Source organism: Neovison vison, chromosome 2 (assembly GCF_020171115.1).
Source record: "Neovison vison isolate M4711 chromosome 2, ASM_NN_V1, whole genome shotgun sequence".
NCBI lineage: Eukaryota > Metazoa > Chordata > Mammalia > Carnivora > Mustelidae > Neogale > Neogale vison.
The window spans coordinates 98343464-98362573 of NC_058092.1; the positions used below are offsets into that span (position 1 = coordinate 98343464).

The following is a 19110-nucleotide window of genomic DNA, read 5'->3' on the forward strand; positions in this document are numbered from 1 at the left end:
TGGGTTTGAGCCCAAATACTGTACCTGAGAGTCTGTCATTTTAGCCAGTTGGTGATTGTAACTCTCTCAGACAGGAGCCTGGATCTAAAGATAAATGTCTTGCTGAGAAATCTCATTTTAAATGCCAATAGCAGAATATTAATTCTTTATTTCTTTTTGCCTCCTTTTGTAACAATTTAATCTTTCCCCTGGCAGATGGGTGCTTAGGGCTAACCACGGGAAGGCTGGCTTTCCTCTGAAAGGCGAATAGAGGAAAACACATTAATAATTTTTCAAAATACTGCCCTCTTGCTAATCATAACGACAGCAATAAGGACATAGAAGCATAACAATAGTAATGTCATGGGGCAAATAGGGACGGTATCCATCTAAGCACTGTTTTGGGAAATGAGTTCTTGGCCAAGCAGGCGTACGCTCAGATCTTCTTGACAAGGGCCACTTCTGAAGCCACGAGAGGTCCTCAAGCTACTCAGCTCAGAGATCTGCTTCTAGACGGTGAGATCCAACTGCTTGGGGATTCGCTGCTCTCAGAGGACTTTCCGGCCACGTGGCCTCTCGCGTTTCTCACCTACAGGGAGAAGACACCCTGGCTAGGTGCTCTCGAGTCTCTGGCCAGACTGACAGTTACATTTTCTGTGGTGACCAAATAGATGGTGACACAAGCTGCCCCTGGAGGGAACCCCCTATTGGGTTCTAAAAAAATCGAATCTCTGAATCAACAAGGCTGAGGACCAGACATGGGGAGCGGCACCTTGCAGGGGACCACCCCCCCCCCGCCGCCCCGGGCAGTCAGGCATTCCTAGTGGTCCCCTTCTCTGTCTCTGAGTCTGGGGTCCCCTGAACAACAAGCCAGAGACTGTTTTCCCTGGGAGGTTTTCCTAGAGAGTGGGGGCCAGACAGCCTAGTGAGAGAGGGATGGAGAGACCTCATTCAAATACGTCCTGCAGGGCAGGCCAGCCGCTTCCTGGTGGCCTGATTGTGTGGGGCTTATCTACAAACTCACCTGACAGACATCTCCGAGCTGTCTACCTGGAGGAGAAAGAGAAAGGTCTCATGCCTCAGCAGCCATCCTCTCTGGTCAGAGGTCCGTCCCTCCAACAGCTGGCCAAAGAGAAGTCCCCAGCATATACAGACAAGGAAGTCACCCCCAGGATGCCAGCCATGCTGTGTGGACAGCTGTTGGCTTCAGCATGAAGACTCTTAGCTCGCAGAGGACCAAGACTGCAGGAAAAGGCAGGGTGAGGCCAGCCGTGTCTGAAGAGGAGTGACAGCAGCACCTACCTTCTTTAGACAGCTGCACCACCAGCGGTGTGAGCTCAGGAGGGTCACTTTACACCTCAGGGCTTTGGATTCCTTATCCATGAAGATTGGGGGGACCCGGGATATGAGGCAGTAAACTCGGTCATTAAAGCTCCTTTTGACCCACACTCCACATAGGACAGAACTTCCAAATAGGATCTGAGGAGAAAGAATGGGCCGGGGAGCAGACAGGTGGGGAGGAGCAGGCCACCTGGGGAAGGTACATCTTGGTGGGGGTGGGGGGGTATGTGAAGGGGTGGGGGGGTGGGGAGACAGCTGAGGCAGAAGATGCGCAAAGGCTTAAGGGACATGGGCACAAGGAAAATTCAGTTTGTGTAGAACTGTAGGTGATCTGGGGATTGAGTGGGAATGACAGTCTCTAAGGGTAGAGGTGATAGCCTAGGGCTGGGGTACCCTCCTTAAGTGGAAGCTGGCTGGGGTCCTCCAGGAACAAGGATGCATTGTGGAACTGCTGGGCAGTGTAGCGAGTGAGGAGGACACCAACACCCTCTAGGAGGGCCAAGAGGAGGCCCCCCATCATGCTGAGTCTACTATGGCCATTGGGCCACTGCGGGCTGCCAGCACTGCCCCGGTCAGTTCTCGGCTTGTGATGGAGTTCCAGGGATCTTCTTTGCCCTGTGGCACACCAGGCCACAGTTGATGGTGGAGAACAGCCTCCCCCCACACCCCGCAAAGCTACCTCCAGTCCGGGGGGCTCGGATCCCCCCAGCGTTGACACACTAGCTCTCAGTCAGTGCAAATTTTGACAGGGGCGTTGTGGAAGGCCTTGATGGCCTGGAGGATTCCACCGCCGATGAATCCATAGGGAAAGCAATCTACTACCATTCACCAGGGGCGAGGATCCCGAGTGTACTCCTCCACCGCGCTGGCGTCCGGCTGCATGGTCTGGCTCGGTTCAAGCTCTCTTTCCACGATGCAGAAGTAAGGCAAGGATGTGACTGTCCAACCAGACGCCATAGTGCTTAGTCCACTTGTCTCTGGCTGGGCCCAAAGGACTAGCTCTGGCCAAAAGAACCTAAGTAGAAATGATGTATCTCATTTTTCAGCTGAGGGGATTATCAACGGTGCTTCCCCCAACTGCCTTCCCTTCCCTAGCCTCCAGAGGCTTTAAGTTCAAGATGGCAGCATGATAGCAGGCCAGGGGACCTGGATCCCCAAGCCCTTGCCTGGAAGACAGCTGCCCAGGAACATTGTCATCCGACTTGTCACAAGCAAGAAATACATTTGCCTTGTGTTAATCCAATCATATTTTGCAGTCATTGTCATGGCAATTAGCCTATCCTATCTAGGACAACTATACTAGGAAATTCCAGGAAGCCGCAGAGCAGAAGCTCAGCTATTTGGTAATCCATAACTTGGGGAAACCCAAGGATGAGTCCACTCTTCAGTCTTGGGTGATACTGATTTTATTTATTTACGGAGAGATGACCACATGCCAGACCCTTTTCTCCATTCGGGGGATGCAATGCTAGGATGACACAGCCCATGGTCCTGTGTGGCTTACACGGAAGAGAAAGATAACAAGCTGACATACTAAGTGTATGACTTGTAGGATCAAAGCACAACTGGACTTTGTCTTGCCCTGCCTGTCCGAAGTAAATTCAGTGGTGGTGAGATTTTCAAGCAACAGAAATGTGGGCAGATCTATTTTTTTTTTTAAGATTTTATTTATTTATTTGACAGAGATCACAATCAGGTAGAGAAGCAGGCAGAGAGAGAGGGGGAAGCAGGCTCCCCACTGAGCAAAGAGTCTGATTGGGGGCTTGATCCCAGGACTCTGGGACCATGACCTGAGCTGAAGGCAGAGGCTTTAACCCACTGAGCCACCCAGGAGCCCCAATGTGGGCAGATCTTGCAATTGTTCTGTCCACTCCTAGGTCGTAGACAGTTCTTCCTCTTTAAGTTGTAAAAGAGCCTCAGTTTAATAACTGGAATTCCTGGCGCAAGATAATAATTAAGTTCTTTGATTTCACCCGAAGGTTGATGGCTTCTGGACTCAAGGGAAAGGGGCGAAGCTGGCACCTGCTTTCTCGTATTGCAGCTTCTTCCCATTCTCAAGTTCTCTGGTGTTCTGCTCTTTTCAGGTGGGAGTTGTGTGCAGGAGGGGCAGGAGGGTTTGTGGTAAGGGGGCAGAGCGGTTCTTTCTAGACTGGGAGATTTTGTGTCCCCTGGGCTTGGCAGATGGTTAAAAGTGACTCCTTCTTTGGAGACTGGGAGTTCTTTTGGCCCAGGTAGCTTTATCTTAATGGTGAGGGGTATTTTCTACTCTCCCTTGGCCTGTAGGAACAGCCTTCATGCTCAGCTTCTTGTTGCTGGGATCCCTGCACCTTCTAGAAGCCCACATTGGGCAGAAACCCAGAAAACCCTTTTATGATTTTTTTCTTGTGGTTCACATTGGTCCATAAGAAAACCTCAAGCATCACTGATCCCAGTGGGTTCTGGATGTGTGGACTGAACCCAGGGCAGCACCCTCTATCCTCTTTTCCTAGATTAACCACTTTAGGTTTCTCAGGTGAGTCAATATCTGACACCCCTCCTCCCCTCTCACCAGCCTGAGAGATCATACCACTCAGAGAGTGGTGCTTTTTCTTTCTTTCTTTTCTTTTCTTTTTTTTTTAAGATTTTATTTATTTATTTGATAGAGAGAGAGGGAACATAAGCAGGGGGAGTCAGAGAGGGAAAGGCAGACTTCTCACTAAGCAGAGAGCCTGATGCGGGACTTGATTCTGGGACCCTAAGATCATGACTGAGCTGAAGGCAGATGCTTAATGACTGAGCTACCCAGGTGCCCCTGAGTGGTCCTTTAAAACCCTCTCTCTCCACACTTGGGGGATGTGGCTGTCACCATCTTATTGCCCTTTCCCTTGGGTGGAAAGAGCTGGCTCTCTTAGGACAGCTCCTTCCAAAGAAATCCTCTACAGATCCCTCCTTCTTCATTTTCTTTCTTCCTTTCTTTCTTCCTCCCTCTTTCTCCTTCTCCGCCTCCCTCTCCTTTTCCTCCTTCTCCTCCTCCTCCTCCTTCTTTTAAAGATTTTATTTGAGAGAGGGCGAGAGAGAGAGAGAGAGAGAGAAAGAAAGAGAGATCACAAGCATGGAGAAGGGTTAGAGAGAGAAATAGACTCCCCGCTGAGCAGGGAGCCCAACGCAGAGCTCGATCCTAGGACACAGGGATCATGATCTGAGCTGAAGGTAAAAGCTTAATGGACTGGGGCACCCAGGCATCCTCCTCCTTAATTTCCTTACCTCTTTTTTATATGCTTGATCTGGCTGAGGGGACCAACAATCACGGAAATGTTCTTGGCAATTGCCTTGTAGATTTTGTAGACAGCAATCTAGCTTTAAAATTCATGTCTATTGTCTCTTGGTGTTTTTGGTGGAAACTTCTAGTTTAATGTTGGGTTACACAGGTAAACAGACAAAGAGAAGGTAATTGAAGGCAGAGGCTTAACCCACTGAGCCACCCGGGTGCCCCAAGAAGGTAATTGTAGCTAGTAATCAGCTGCATAAAGAAATGAAGTCGGGGTGATGGGACAGAAAGTGGCCCAGGAGAAAAAGAGCCAATTTAGAATGTGTAATCCAGGAAGGCCCTTAGCTTTGCGAAGGTGGCAATTTGAGCTGTGACCCGAAGGACAAGGAACCTGTTTTATCCAGATCTGGTTATGTCCTTGGAGAGAGGGGAGAAAGTATTTCAGGCGGTGGGAACCGCAAGTGCAGAATCCTGGGTGGGAACAATTTGGTGTGTTCCAGGAAGGCCCTAGGGCAGGACTGAATCAGCAAGTGAAGAGACAATTGGAGAAGCAGGCTGGGCCAGGATCCTGCCGGGTCTCGGGTGTGGCAAGGGCTTGGGATTTCATTCTAACTCCTGGGGAAGCAATTGCAGGGTTTTGAGCAGGGAATCAACTAATCTGCTTAAAGAGATCAATCAAGGGCATGGAGAGAAATGAGGGGAAACTATTTTAAAGTAGAAGAACCTTAGGACAGCTGGGTGGCTCAGCTAGTTAAGCGTCTGCCTTCTGCTCAGGTCATGATCCCAGAGTCCTGGGTTTGAGTCCCGCATTGGGCTACTTGCTCAGCGGGGAGCCTGCTTCTTTCTCTGCCTCTGCCTGCCACTCTGCATGCTTGTGCTCTCTCTGACAAATAAATAAATAATCTTTTTAAAAATTTTTTTTTATTTTTTATAAACATATATTTTTATCCCCAGGGGTACAGGTCTGTAAATCGCCAGGTTTACACACTTCACAGCACTCACCAAAGCACATACCCTCCCCAATGTCCATAACCCCACCCCCCTTCCTCCAACCCCCCTCCCCCCAGCAACCCTCAGTTTGTTTTGTGAGATTAAGAGTCACTTATGGTTTGTCTCCCTCCCAATCCCATCTTGTTTCATTTATTCTTCTCCTACCCACTTAAGCCCCCATGTTGCATCACTACTTCCTCGTATTAGGGAGATCATAAGATAGTTGTCTTTCTCCGCTTGACTTATTTCGCTAAGCATGATACGCTCTAGTTCCATCCATGTTGTCGCAAATGGCAAGATTTCATTTCTTTTGATGGCTGCATAGTATTCCATTGTGTATATATACCACATCTTCTTTATCCATTCATCTGTTGATGGACATCTAGGTTCTTTCCATAGTTTGGTTATTGTGGACATTGCTGCTATAAACATTCGGGTGCACGTGCCCCTTCGGATCACTACGTTTGTATCTTTAGGGTAAATACCCAGTAGTGCAATCGCTGGGTCATAGAGCAGTTCTATTTTCAACATTTTGAGGAACCTCCATGCTGTTTTCCAGAGTGGTTGCACCAGCTTGCATTCCCACCAACAGTGTAGGAGGGTTCCCCTTTCTCCGCATCCTCGCCAGCATCTGTTATTTCCTGACTTGTTGATTTTAGCCATTCTGACTGGTGTGAGGTGATATCTCACTGTGGTTTTGAATTGTATTTCCCTGATGCCGAGTGATATGGAGCACTTTTTCATGTGTCTGTTGGCCATCTGGATGTCGAACTTGGCAAACTCAACACCCAAAGAACAAATAATCCAACCAAGAAATGGGCAGAGGAAATAAGAATCTTTTTAAAAGAGCCTTAAAGAACATAGTGAAACAAATGTATAGATCTGAAACCACGCCCTATAGTTAAGGAGGTTAAAACTCACCAGCAAGACTCCTACTGACCCGTCTTTCTCTTCACAGAAATGCTAATCTTATCTTTTATTTATTAATTCTTTTTTTAAAAGTAGGCTCCCAAGGTTGGGGACCTTGGGAGTCATGACCCCTGAACTGAGACCAAGAGTCGGACATTTAACCGAGTCACCCAGGTATCCCTAACCTTATCTTTCAGAGACAAACCACAGGAAGAGCCTAGGCTAGTTTGAGCTCAACCACACACAGCGGCGCAGATGATGGCTTGTCCCAGTTACCTCGGCCTCGTTATAATGTCACAATTTTGGCCCAAGGAGGAGCACGAGCTTCATTAACATGACCCCAGATGCATTATAGGCATGTGTGCTGCCTGCCTTAACTTGCTGTGAGACCACTCCCCTTTCTGAATATCCATCCTAACCCCAAATAAAAGGAACCCGGGGCACCAGGGTGGCTCAGTCGTTGGGTGTCTGCCTTGGGCTCCCGTCATGATCCTGGGGTCCTGGGATTGAGCCCCGCATTGGGCTTCCTGCTCAGTGGGGAGACTCCTTCTCCCTCTCTCACTCCCCTTGCTTGTGTTCCCTCCCTCGCTGGGTCTCTCTCTGTCAAATGAATAAATAAAATCTTAAACACACACACACAAAGGCACCCACTCACACTTGCTCGGGGAGTCAGGGTTTCGGAAGTTATTCCCTGTGGTCTCTCTATTTGCTGCCAATAAAGTCTCTTATTTGTGATAAATCCACCTGGTCTAGTCTCACGGAAGAGCCAACTCATATTAGTTCTGTTTTAGACCTAGGCTGGATCCCTATTCAAACTAGCTGTGAAAGAGATCTTGGAGACAACCGAGGAAACTTGGTATCCGTTGATTTTAAATAATTATTCTTAATTTTGGTAAGTGTGATACTAGCATGACCCTTAGGTTAGAAGGAAGTCTGTATTAGTTTGAGAGGCATAATGCACAGGTGGTTATGGGTGATAGGCCATGATATCTAAGACTTGTCTTGACACATCCCACATGCACAAAAATCAACAAACCTTCATGTTAGGCGGTGCCTACGTGGGGGTGTCTCTTGACCCAGTGGGGGCCCCCAAATGTGGGGCGATGATTGGCAGAAGCGGGTGGCACGGGGGTGGGGTGGTAGTGGAAGAATTCACCTGAGGCAGAACAAAGGAGCTACAAGGGTATGGAATCACCCATGGCAAGGGAGCCGTGGGCAGGACAGCGGAGGAGAGTGGTCTGCAATGAGGCAGTGGGTGGGGGCCTTTTTAAAGGGAGAAGATAAGGAAGTATCTTCGGCAACAGGTGGAGTCCTCCCTTTTTTGGTAACTGTGCCTGGTTGTAAGCAGCCCATTGGTCAGTGTGGGCCTATGGATATGCTGAGGTGGGTTCTCTGATGGTCTGGTCTGTATCCAGCCCTTGGTACATTCCATTGCTCAAGCCTGTTTGCCTAAAAGTAGTCTCTCCATTTTACTTTGCTCTCTACTTAGGGATGCTTTTAAAAATGCATGTTAAACATTACAAAGTAAATAATTCGGCTGTAGTGTGGAGAACGGGTTGCAGGAGCAAGAGGGGAAGCAAAGAGACCAATCAGGAGGCAGTCACCCAAAGAAGGGAGAGAACAGATGGTGAATTAGAGCAGAGTGATCCAGTGTAGATGGAAATAAAGACAGAGGTTTTAGAGATAAAGTCAACAGAGCTTGCAGATCCCACAGGACGGCAATGGTGGTAGCCTGGGCAAGAATAACAAGAAACTGACTGGGGGGCCAATGAGAGAGCCCATTATTCCAAACCACTGCTTGCTTTCTCCAATCTCTGCACTAGACTGGGTGGGGGGAAGTGGGGAACTAAAGCTCTCCCAGTTACTTCTGTCTCATGTCAAATTTATACTCTTGGATTTGGGGCTGGGCTGAACCCAAGTCAGCAACGCAACCATGAGGAGCTCGCAAAGAGGCTGGGGAACAGGAGGACTGGCTCAAACGTTTAGAATACCTAGAAATTCTGGAATTGTATGAGGTGGGCAACTGGAAGAAATCACTACCCGTTCAGAGTTGTGGTCCTCAACCTTCAGGAAGACCTCTTGGTTTATCCGCTCCTGGAATGAATGGGTTTTTCCCCACTAGGCCATACCAGGTGCATTTCAGCAGTGGAGTCCAGAAACACAGATCTCAACCCGCCTCTTGGTTGGATCAATTATGCAAACCCCCGTCTAGCTGCTAGAACACTATGTCAGCACTTAGAGAGCTTTAATTCAGCCATAAGTGCTGGTCCCAGCAAGGGACCTGCCGGCCTGTGATCTGCCCAGGGGCAAAGCTGTTTGTTGGTAGTGATTTGTTTGGGGTGTCATTCTTTTCTTTTCCTTGCGGTACAACCCAGAAGACAAATGGAGATGTGTGGCTGTCACTGTGGATCTATCAACGGCTTGAGTTTTCTGGATAGAATCTTGTTTAATGGAGCCAGCCCTTTCTTGGCCTTTTTCCCCTGTGTGTGAAGCATTTGGTTGCTAAAGTGCTCTGATGTCCTCACACTAAAATACACACACAGAGAATACAGAGAATTCTTACTGATCACTATGAGCAGAGTCTCTGAATGGTGCTTGGAATACAGTTGGGGTGGTGTTGAGTGAGATGGACCGACCTCATAGGCAGGAGCTGCTTGCCCTATTCTGTCTTCCACCATCCTACTGGATCCTTGATCGCCCCCGCTTTGGTTGGCCTTCCTTGTCATGCTGTTTTCTAGAAAACCATGTCACCCTGTGCCTAACTTTCCCTTGGCCAATAATTTTTAGCTGCTTATTGAGCTGGTGGTGTTTTATCTAATCCTTGCTCAGCCAACCCGTGTGTGCTGCCATTAGAAAATGCCATAAATCATCACGTAAGCACCATAATATCCACTCTAATGGTTAGAACACAAAGTGGTCCTCTCCCTTGTGACCAAGTGGCAGCTTGCAAGATTCTGGAATAGGTCCCCCATTGTCTTCTTATCAACTTCCGGTGTCTGCTGAGTTAGAGTCTTGCATCTCACTACTCAGAGCGCATCTTTCTTTAGAACCTGTCCATTCCCGTGCTTTCTCTGCTCCCAGAGATTGGCACCTGCTCCCCCAGCTGTCACTTATGGATTTCCCAGTAGGAACCAGTCCTTGCAAGTTGACGTCAGATGAGTCATTTCATGCAGTTGAGCCATATTTCCTTCTTGGGCAAATGAGAGTAACATTCCTCCCTTCCTCCATTCTTGGTGTTGTGCCAGGGCTGGGGTGTGTGTGTTGGGGGAGGGATGAGGTGGCTTGGATGATCCAATAAGACATGACTTGTGAATACCTTTTACAAGATATAAGACCCTGCACAAAAGCTGGCAATCGTAATAACAAAAAGTGTCGGTAGAACTGGGAAGTATACACACAGCAGCAGATAAATGTGTCTTTTTGATTCAACAAAACTGCATCGAGCATATGCCCAAGCACTGGGCTGTATAGAGATAAGAAAATAGGTGTTTACAATCCAGAGTGATGAGATCTATGGTAACGCCAAGCCCCGTATGAGAGTGCACGGAAAATACCTCTAACCTGGACTAAGGAAGGTTGGAGAAGAACCCCTGGAAAAGGTGTTGGGCACCTGCAAAGCTGAGCGAAAAGAGAGACTGACAACAGTGGCTTCCAGGAAGGGGAAGCTGGCTCTTAGAGTGAGGTCAAGCAGCAGGGCTAGTGGGGTAGTTGGAGTCGAGATTATGGAGGGTTTGGAACATTTTGGAAAGGTCCTAAGAGTGACATGATCAGAATTGTCTGAAAACCATCTGGGGAATATTTTGGGAGGAAGAAGATCAGTGAGAAGGCTACTGGGATAAGCTACTTAAAAGTTAATGACCGCATGATCTAAGACAATGATGGACAGTTGAAGAGAACTGGATGGATTCAAGAGATGTTCAGGGGGTACAATCCATGGCATTTTTTGTTGGACTCACATAAAGATGGGAATAGAAGGGACGGTGAAGGGTAACACCTATTTCTAGCTCGGATGGTGGTGCCATTCATTGAGATCAGGATTGTGGAAGAAGAAGAGTTGCCATATATAAAGACGATCATTTTAATGGGTGCAACGATTCATTTCCAGGGGCTGTGGATTCCGTGTAGAGATAGACATAGTCTTTGGATAGTCTGCTACTTGTTCCATGATGCTTGCTCCAGGAAGGAACAGAATTACAGACTACATGGTCCTCATATGACTGCCAACGCCAACTAGAAATGGAAGACAGGTCAGACACAAAGGCAGTGAGTACATTGGCTGACCGGTAAATTTTTGTGTGTGGTCTGGCCCAGTTATCCAAGCTACGCCAATCAGATTTTGTCTCTGGAGAGTTTCAACCAAGCCACTGAGTACTGCCAGTCATTAATGGACATTGGTGTTGAAAGGTTTTAGAGTCAGAGGCCGTGGTAGCAGCCACTGGGGCCACACGTAAGGTGTTGGGAGGGTACTAAAGGTTTCAGTGTTAAATAAACTCACATTTAATTCTTTCTTTCTTTAGTAATTTCAAGTGTTTAACCAGAAAAGTTACAATTAGAATAGAAACTGGTACCAGGAATGGGGTTCAAAGTGATAGAGCCCTAATACACGAGACTAGCTATGGTATTGTTGGGATGAGATACGATACAAAACTGTTTTCATTATAGGCTAGGAAGTTTGCAGTCTGTGGTTTCTGGTGGAAAAACAACTAATTAAGTTGTCATCTGCTGTCCCTTGAGACTCAGACCATATGCATACCAAAGGTGAAGCTTTGGGAAGCTTGATGCCTGAATGTAAGGATAATGAAGCAGATTATTTATTGCTTATAACCTTAGATAATGGCCAGCAGCAAAGAGAGAGTTTTCTGTCCAGAATGCCTGTCTAGGAGCAAATAAGAAAAACAGGGTGATTATGTAATTCTGGTGCAGAAAGCCCATTTTGCCTCTAGCTGGAGCTCTCTGATTACTTCAAGCCAAGCCCAGAAACCAATGGGCCTTGCCAAACTGTGGTCTGGTCCCAATTTTCTGCCTCATTGAATTTCTAGTGACAAAGTTAAAGCTCTGATTGACAAAGATGGATGTTGAGACCATTGGAAAGGCATTATTTGGGAGGAGAAGTTGCTGGGGATCATGACACCTCCACAGGCCCTTTTCAGTATTTCTCACTCCATCTTCCCCACGAGAGAAGGGGAGCCTTCCCACTGAGAGGCAAGTCTCACAGTGAGGGTTGGAATATGGATAAGGACAGACAGACTAGGAAAGATAAACCACCTTCACCTACATCCTTCCTGTGCCATGTACTATCTGCTATCGAGAGGACAGTCAGCTGGAAGAAGCTAATCCTGGGTTCTAAACAACAAAAGATTTGGGAGCCTGGTTCTCAGGGTTCATTTGGGCTGGTAAGAATAGCACCCCTTCCAAGGACATCGGGTTTACTCTGACAGTCAGGGGTCCCCTGTGGCTACAGGGTTTGACATACACTTGGACCAGGAGCCACTGTGTGGTTCTTGCCTCAGAGCTCTCTTCCTTTTCTCTAGTTTTCTCTTTCCTTCTCCTGCTTTTCCGGGTAAATTCCACCCCACGGCTGTCATCTTGGTTTTCCTTCACGGCCGATGTTGGGGAGATGGCAAAGGTGAAATTTACCATTTCATTCATAGATTGTAAGAGAGTAGGCAGGTACATTGGGACAGGATCCCACAGAATGAGAAGAGGGATGGACTGCCCCTGAATATTGTGATGCTGAGGCCGGTGGGCACCCGCACAGCCGTCTCACGACACTCCCTGACTCCAAATGGGGAGCAGAATGTGACTTCACATGCTGGTGGGCAGGTGCATGGTTTATAGCTGTAAACGACTATAAAGCTGATTTAGAGTTGTAGATGGGATCTGGTTAGATAAGAGTATCTTTGCAAGTGTCTGAATAGGGAGCAAGTTACATGTGCCGGCAGGGCAAGCAGAAGAATAAAATTGATAGGCTTTTATTATTTGTCCCTTCCAGTGGTGCCACCAGGGACAGCTCTAGAAGCCACATGATCCCCTCCATGTCTAGAACCATAGCTATTGGACCTGCCATAGACCTCTAACCCAAGGGGCCATCCTGTGTCTTTTGCTATCTGGATCAAATGGATAGACTCATCTCAGAAGACTCTTCCTCCCAACACTTGAACAAGGAGACATGGAATCTCTCACCATTGGGAGTAGGCTCTAGACCCAAGTCTATATATACTTGGAGTCTTATATACTTGGAGGGTGATAAGTAGGCAGGTGGTGGGGTGCAAGAGAACAGAGCAGACCTTGGAGCAGGAAAGAGAGTCACTGCTTCTGTTCTTAATGGGTTTTCCCCAATATTAAGTGTAGACTGTCTCGGATCTGGCAAGGAGTTCTGTCCTTGGAGTTCATTGAATTTCTGCTTTCTTAAAATAAATCCCAAACTGTAGCAGACATCTAGAGTTCAGGAGAGAGATCTGGACGGGAAGTGATTTTTGGGCCCGTCTACATTGCCCCGGAATGAAGACCATGGGAGATGATGAAATCACCCAAGGAAGGGATGAAGGGAAACAGACAATGTTGCTATTCTGACATTATAAATACTTTACCCTTCAGGCTTGAAAAGACACATAGTGCTTGTGTATATTACTCTACTTACCCTTCTAAACAACCCTGTGAGATCGCTATCATTATGATCCAATTTTTACAAACAAGGAAAGGTGGTTAAAGGGCTCAGTCCCATTGCTCAGGTCACATAGCCGATAGCAACAGCAGTGATGGGCCTGTCTTCCGGCTGGTCCATGTTTTAGCTGCCATTCTCCCCTTGAGGTGGGCACCACTGCCACTGCCTGATATTTAGAGAAGCTGGCGAGAGAATCAGAGAAATGAGGGATACTTATCTTCAGAGCCCCCTTGTTTCCCTTTGTGGGTCTCACCCTCCCTGGCCCCCATGACCTGCTCTATCTACAGCCTCTCTTGGGGAGACGGCTGATGCCGCATCATCAGAGCAGGGAGGGGTCTGTGTTCCCCATTACCTCTCCCGAGGTCAATTCCCAGGGCCTCAGGGCTGTGTTGAATGCTCTCAAATTCTACTGGTTGGGGTGGCTAGTGGGGAGATATGGTAAGTAGTATTTTGTGGAAAAAAGGGTTACAGGATCAGAATCAGATCGTTGGGGGAAATCCTGATTTAAAGCAACACAAAGACTCCTTTATGCTGTTTTCAGAGCATTCAATGTGTTAACGTGCATCTCCCCGAGGGACCTATCATCGGAAGACTTGCCCAAACTTACCTGACTGTAGACTGACTTCCAAATATGGTGGTGTTCAAAGGAAGGGGAGAAAGAGCGAATGGAGGCAGGAGGCCAGAGGCTTACAAAAACATCTCACACCTACCTCCAGGTTAGTGTCACCTGCTCCCTGTATGCTGGGGGCTGGCCACAATGGGACGTCTCCCCTGATGTGTGTGGGCTTTTGTGTGTCCCTGCATCCATGCAGGTAGGCGTAATTCCTGCCTCTCAGCTCAGAGGCAGGAACCAGATTGATTTTTATCACGTAGCTCTTAAGGTCTCTCATCCGCTAATACGTGTTCGGGTCTCTCTGGGGACTCCTTGCTCAATAAAGAAGCACAGCCCACCTCTCTCAGGCTCCAGTTGGTTGGGGTGCAGCAGAGGCCAGTGGGGAGCTTATTCTCATCCTTCCTTCCAAGGCCAGGAAGGAGAACTGGCAAGTTAAGAAGGTACTCACCCCTACTGCAGACCTTGACCCTGGGCGGCCTCTTTCTTGGGCGTCCCCTACCTAGTGGGGATGTGTTGGGAGAAGCCTTTGCAGAGAACTTCTAATTGACACCCTCTGTTTATTTTTGCACCCCTAATTACCCTTTCAACTTGCCATGGTTTATTTTTAGAGGTTTCCCATCCACCTCATTAACAGCTAGTAAGAGCTCCTGTCTCATATTTTTACCATTCCTACCCTTAATTAAACACAGTGGCCTTTGTTATCTCTGAGTAGTGGCCTTGTTAGAATTTAAATAGGATCACTTGCAGCTATTCTTAACTGCTTTTTTAAGCATTCCATCCCTTTCCTCCGCCCCTTTTGTGCACCACTGGGCTATCTAGAGCCCTGTCTCCCTGGGGCTTTCTGTTCCTTTGGTTTAATTCCTTTCATAATCAAGAGCTGGACTGAGCTGAGTGTGTATCAGAAGGTTTGGGATCCTGGCTGTTTTCTGTTTGGTGGGTTGGCTTTGTTTTGGTGTTTTTCCATTTTTGGTTTTGTTTTTTGTTTGGTTTTGGTTTTGATACCCTTGGCCTCCTTCCTCTCCCCCACCCAGGGTGAGGGAAGAGGTTGGTTGGGCTTTTTTCAAGCTTTGCCATCCAATGTGTGAACAGAACAGTGATACTTAATTAAATGCACACCAGGACTCAGATCCCTGACCTTACACCTGCTGATCCTCCCACTTCATCAGGAAAGCGCTGCCTAATTACCTTTTCCTGCTGGCCCAGTTTGTTTTCAAACCTTTGTAGTGGGACTGGCCAAAATATTGAAGGCATTATCGTCCGAGGCACCTGCTCCCAGGTACCACCTTGCAGGGAGAGGGAGGCTGGCGGGTGCAGAGGCAGTGCTCTGTCTGGGGATACACTGGCATGGGACCAGGTGGCTGGGATAGGAAGGAAGCTGTTTCCCCAGCAGTGTTTGGGGTGCTGGGGAGGAACCCACACTTTGGTCAAGGAAGCGCAGTGGTCTGTCCTTTGTGGCCTGGGCTCAATCTGCCTGTGGAGCTAACAGACTCTCTGGCAAGAAGAGATAAACATGTTGTTGCCCCAATGGCTCAGGGAAGCCAGTGGGGTACAGGCTGGGGGCACCCAAGCCCTGCAGAGGCAGGACAGAGCAGCTGGGGACAGAATCCCCTTGGCCTGAATCCTGGCTCTTCCCTTTGGCCTAGGGCAAGGGACATGACTTCTCTTACTTGTTTCCTTGTGTGTTATGAAACAATACTTATGTTACCTCCCTCATGGCACTGATGTCAGAACCAGTCAGCGAATGCAGGAGAAGAGCCTAGTGTGGAGCTTGGCCATTGACCAGACATTGACCAGAAGATAGCTGCTACTATTAATGTTAGTGTTATTGGAAAACAGTGGCCACTATAATCCTCAGGGACCACTCCAGACCACTCTGGGCAGTGGAAGTACTTCCAGAACCTTCCAAATACGGATTCTCTTTAGCCTATTGCTCCTGGAAATGACCCTGTGTTCCATGGATGGTGTAAGATAATTCTGGGTCATTGTGAGGGTATTGATTTTAGCTTATAGGAGAAGTCATCTACCCATTCATTCACGTTCCCAATTTACCCAACAAACATTTACCAAGCACCTTCTATATGCCAGGCACTAGGCAAAGTACAGTAGGGACATCAGCTCTCAAGTGGCCTCTACTCTTTTGGGGAAGACCCTAACTGTGATGTATATAAGAATGAAATGTCTTCTAGAAAGAAGAAGCAAACATTGGACTTACAGGGACAGAGAAGAAGGAACTGACCTGGGTCGCGCAGAACTCAGGGAAGATGGAGGGAGGACACTTGGGCAGGAATGTGAAGGACAAGAAAGGTTTTGAGGGGCAAAGCAAAGGTGGAAGAACGCTCAGGACGAGGGAACAGTGTGAGCAAAGTCGTGGCAAAGTGGAAGTGCATGGGTGGTTGGGAAGTGCCGCCTGTGTGGAGAGAGGAGGTGAATGTGTAGGGTCACCTGGCACTGGCCTTGAACGCCACAGTAAGGAATCTGAAGGACCTGGGCAGGGGCATCAAAGAGAAGTGACATTGGACCTTTGTCCCAGAGACTTTGCTAACCAGGATTGTGTAAACATAGACTGGGTCTCGGGCTCTCATGACCTGAAGAGCCCTTTCATTACTGGACTCCCCCAGGTCTCACAGTTTGAATTCACTTGTGTGACAAATCATCTCCACAAGGCTGTATTGAAGTAAATGTACCATTTCTAGTAGTTCTTTTAAATACTGAGGATCCCTGGATAATCTGAAAGGGTCACTTTGGGAACCAAAGTGGGTAGAGAAGTCAAGCAGTAGAGACGGGCTGGCTCCTTCGTCATCAGGGTCACAGGTGCAAGGACAGAGCCCCTTCTGAAAGGGCAGTTTCTGAAAGGCGGGACAAGTATGAGATGGACTGTGGGTGGAATGGACAGGACTTGGTGAGTGACTGCGCCAAGGAGAGGGAGGAGTAGAAAAGGATTCGGAGGCCCTGGGCCTGGGGGGGTGAGAATGTTAATGGTGCCATCACCTAGACTGGGAGCCAGAGAGAGGAGCATCAGTGGAGAGCAGAAGGTTCACCCGTGGTCATCCGCCTGGAGATCTCCAGCAGGAAGCTGAGCGCTTTCCAGGCATCTCCGGACCTTTTCTCATGGCAGGAAAACTGAGACTCAACTGCCTTCCCATCCTCAGACTCCGGGCACAGGACTCATGGGTGGCACTACACCCCCCTCTCAGGCTCCCACCTTCTCTCTTACCTTCTGTTCCCTGATCACAGGTCAGTCCATGATCGCAGAAGCTGCCCTAAAACTCTCTAGTGTCTGTCCCTTGGGGCTTGGGTAATGCTTGCTGACTCTAAGAAGGAAAAGATTGGGTTAGGGAGAGGGGAAGAGGTGCGAGGCCAGGGTCGCACTCTGCCATAGCCTCCTGGCCCCTTTTGTGCCCAGGCTGCGGTCAGCTAGCTTAGAGCAGATGCTCTTGGTCAGGGTCAGCCTGGCTGCCTCTGCTTTGGGTCTGCGGCGACACAGGACAAGGGTGCGGGATTGAAAGCAGCTGGCCTGCCCTGCTATTGTCGATGGCTGAATTGTAATATCATGGGGCTGATTACGTGAAGGGAGGCTGTTAGAGCTTCCACACCGGGTGCCTTTGCTGCTAACCCCCACTCCTGTTCACACTGACAGCGTGCTGCCCATGGTGCTGGGGCGGCCAGAAGGATACCCAGGGTGGGAGTCATCCCTCCCCAAGACTGTCCAGGAAGAGCCCTCTGTGACTACCTTCAGTGTGGAATTCAGAACGCAATCGCCTGTGAGCTGGGTCTGGATCAAGGTCTTCACGATTAAGAACAACTGTCCCACTTCAGGTAGAGCCAAACCTCTAATTCTGGAAACAGCTGCTCCTCAGAGCCTGGGCCAGGGTTCCTGGCACCAGAATCACCTGCCTGCTTGTTGATACATGTATTCCTACGTCCCAACCCAGGTTTAGGGCCACAGGATGTCTGTGGTAGCTATTTACACTTTTAACAAGCTTTCCAGGTGGTTCAAAGGCACAGTGAGGGCTGAGAGCCACTGCTGGAAACCATTATCATAACCATTACCCTTGGGCTTCTTGAAACTATTTTCTCAACCACACACTTGCTATTCTGAGTCTGGGTACTTGACTCTGGTTTTGGCCAGTGTGTCCTCCCTGGCGGGAGATACTTCCCCTCTGACAGGCTCTCGTGATGGGCCACCTGAGTGTGTAGGGCGGTGGGAAGGAGCCAAATAGTAGGAAATCTTTGATCCTTGCCACAGGTGGAGGACAAGAACACATACATGCGTGGAAAAAAAAAAAAAACAAAACAAGACAAGGCAATGTACACCCGCACACGTGGTAAGGGAGTCTGTGCCAGGAACTGCTTGGGAACGTGGTGGGGGACACTCCCCCATGTGCCAGGCTGGGGAGGCTTTTCCAAGAGGAGGGGCTGGAATTAGGTCTTGAAGAGTAAATGTTATGTTTATATCTTCCAGCGGAGGGGAGGGCATCCTGATGGCAGAGTCTGCATAAGGACAGCATGATGAGAGGTGGGGTTGCCTATGGAAACGGTGGCAGGGACCTGCGAGGGGCCCTGAAGGCCAGATGAAGTCATTACCATTTCATGTAAGGCAAAGCCCCTGATGATACTTAAAATTTTATGCAAACTATAATCATTCCTTTCCCCCTACCGTGGGCAAAAGGGGAGTACATTTTGGAGTAATGGTGCAATGTGTACTAAAGGTGTTGGAATTGGGGTACCTGGGTGGCTCAGTCGCTGAGTGTCCGACTCTCTATCTGGATTCAGGTCATGATCTCAGGGTCTTGGGATCGAGCCCCACGTCGGGCTCTGGGCTCAGTGGGCAGTCTGCTTGTCTCTTTCTCTTCCTCTCTCTCTTCCTCTCTCTCTCTCTCTTTCTCTCTCCCACTGTCCCTCTCCTTGCTCTCTCCCCCTCTCAAATCAGAAAATCTTGGGGAAAAAAAAAAAAAGAGGAGTGCCTGGGTGGCTCAGTGGGTTAAGCCTCTGCCTTCGGCTCAGGTCATGATCTCAGGGTCCTGGGATCGAGCCCCGCATCGGGCTCTCTGCTCAGCGGGGAGCCTGCTTCCTCCTCTCTCTCTGCCTGCCTCTCTGCCTACTTGTGATCTCTGTCAAATAAATAAATAAAATTTAAAAAAGAGAGAGAGAAAGAAAGAAAGAAAGTGTGTCAGGGTAATGAAATTACCAGGAAAGTGGAGACTGGCTTTTTAGGGGCTGAGAAGTAGTTGTCCAGGGGCTGAATCTGATGAATATGCTAGTGCATTTTTTAAAAATTTCAATTTAAATGTCTTTAGATAGAGCTTGCTCCCTCCAGTGCCACAACCTTGACTTACAGCTTCACATATTTATGCTATCTGCTCAGCC

General features: G+C 48.5%; 1 pseudogene; it reads right to left on the reverse strand.

Annotated features, from left to right (window-relative positions):
- Window positions 1-1678: 1678 nt before the first annotated feature.
- Window positions 1679-2277, reverse strand: LOC122899183 (annotated as a pseudogene).
- Between the last annotated feature and the right edge of the window lie 16833 nt (window positions 2278-19110).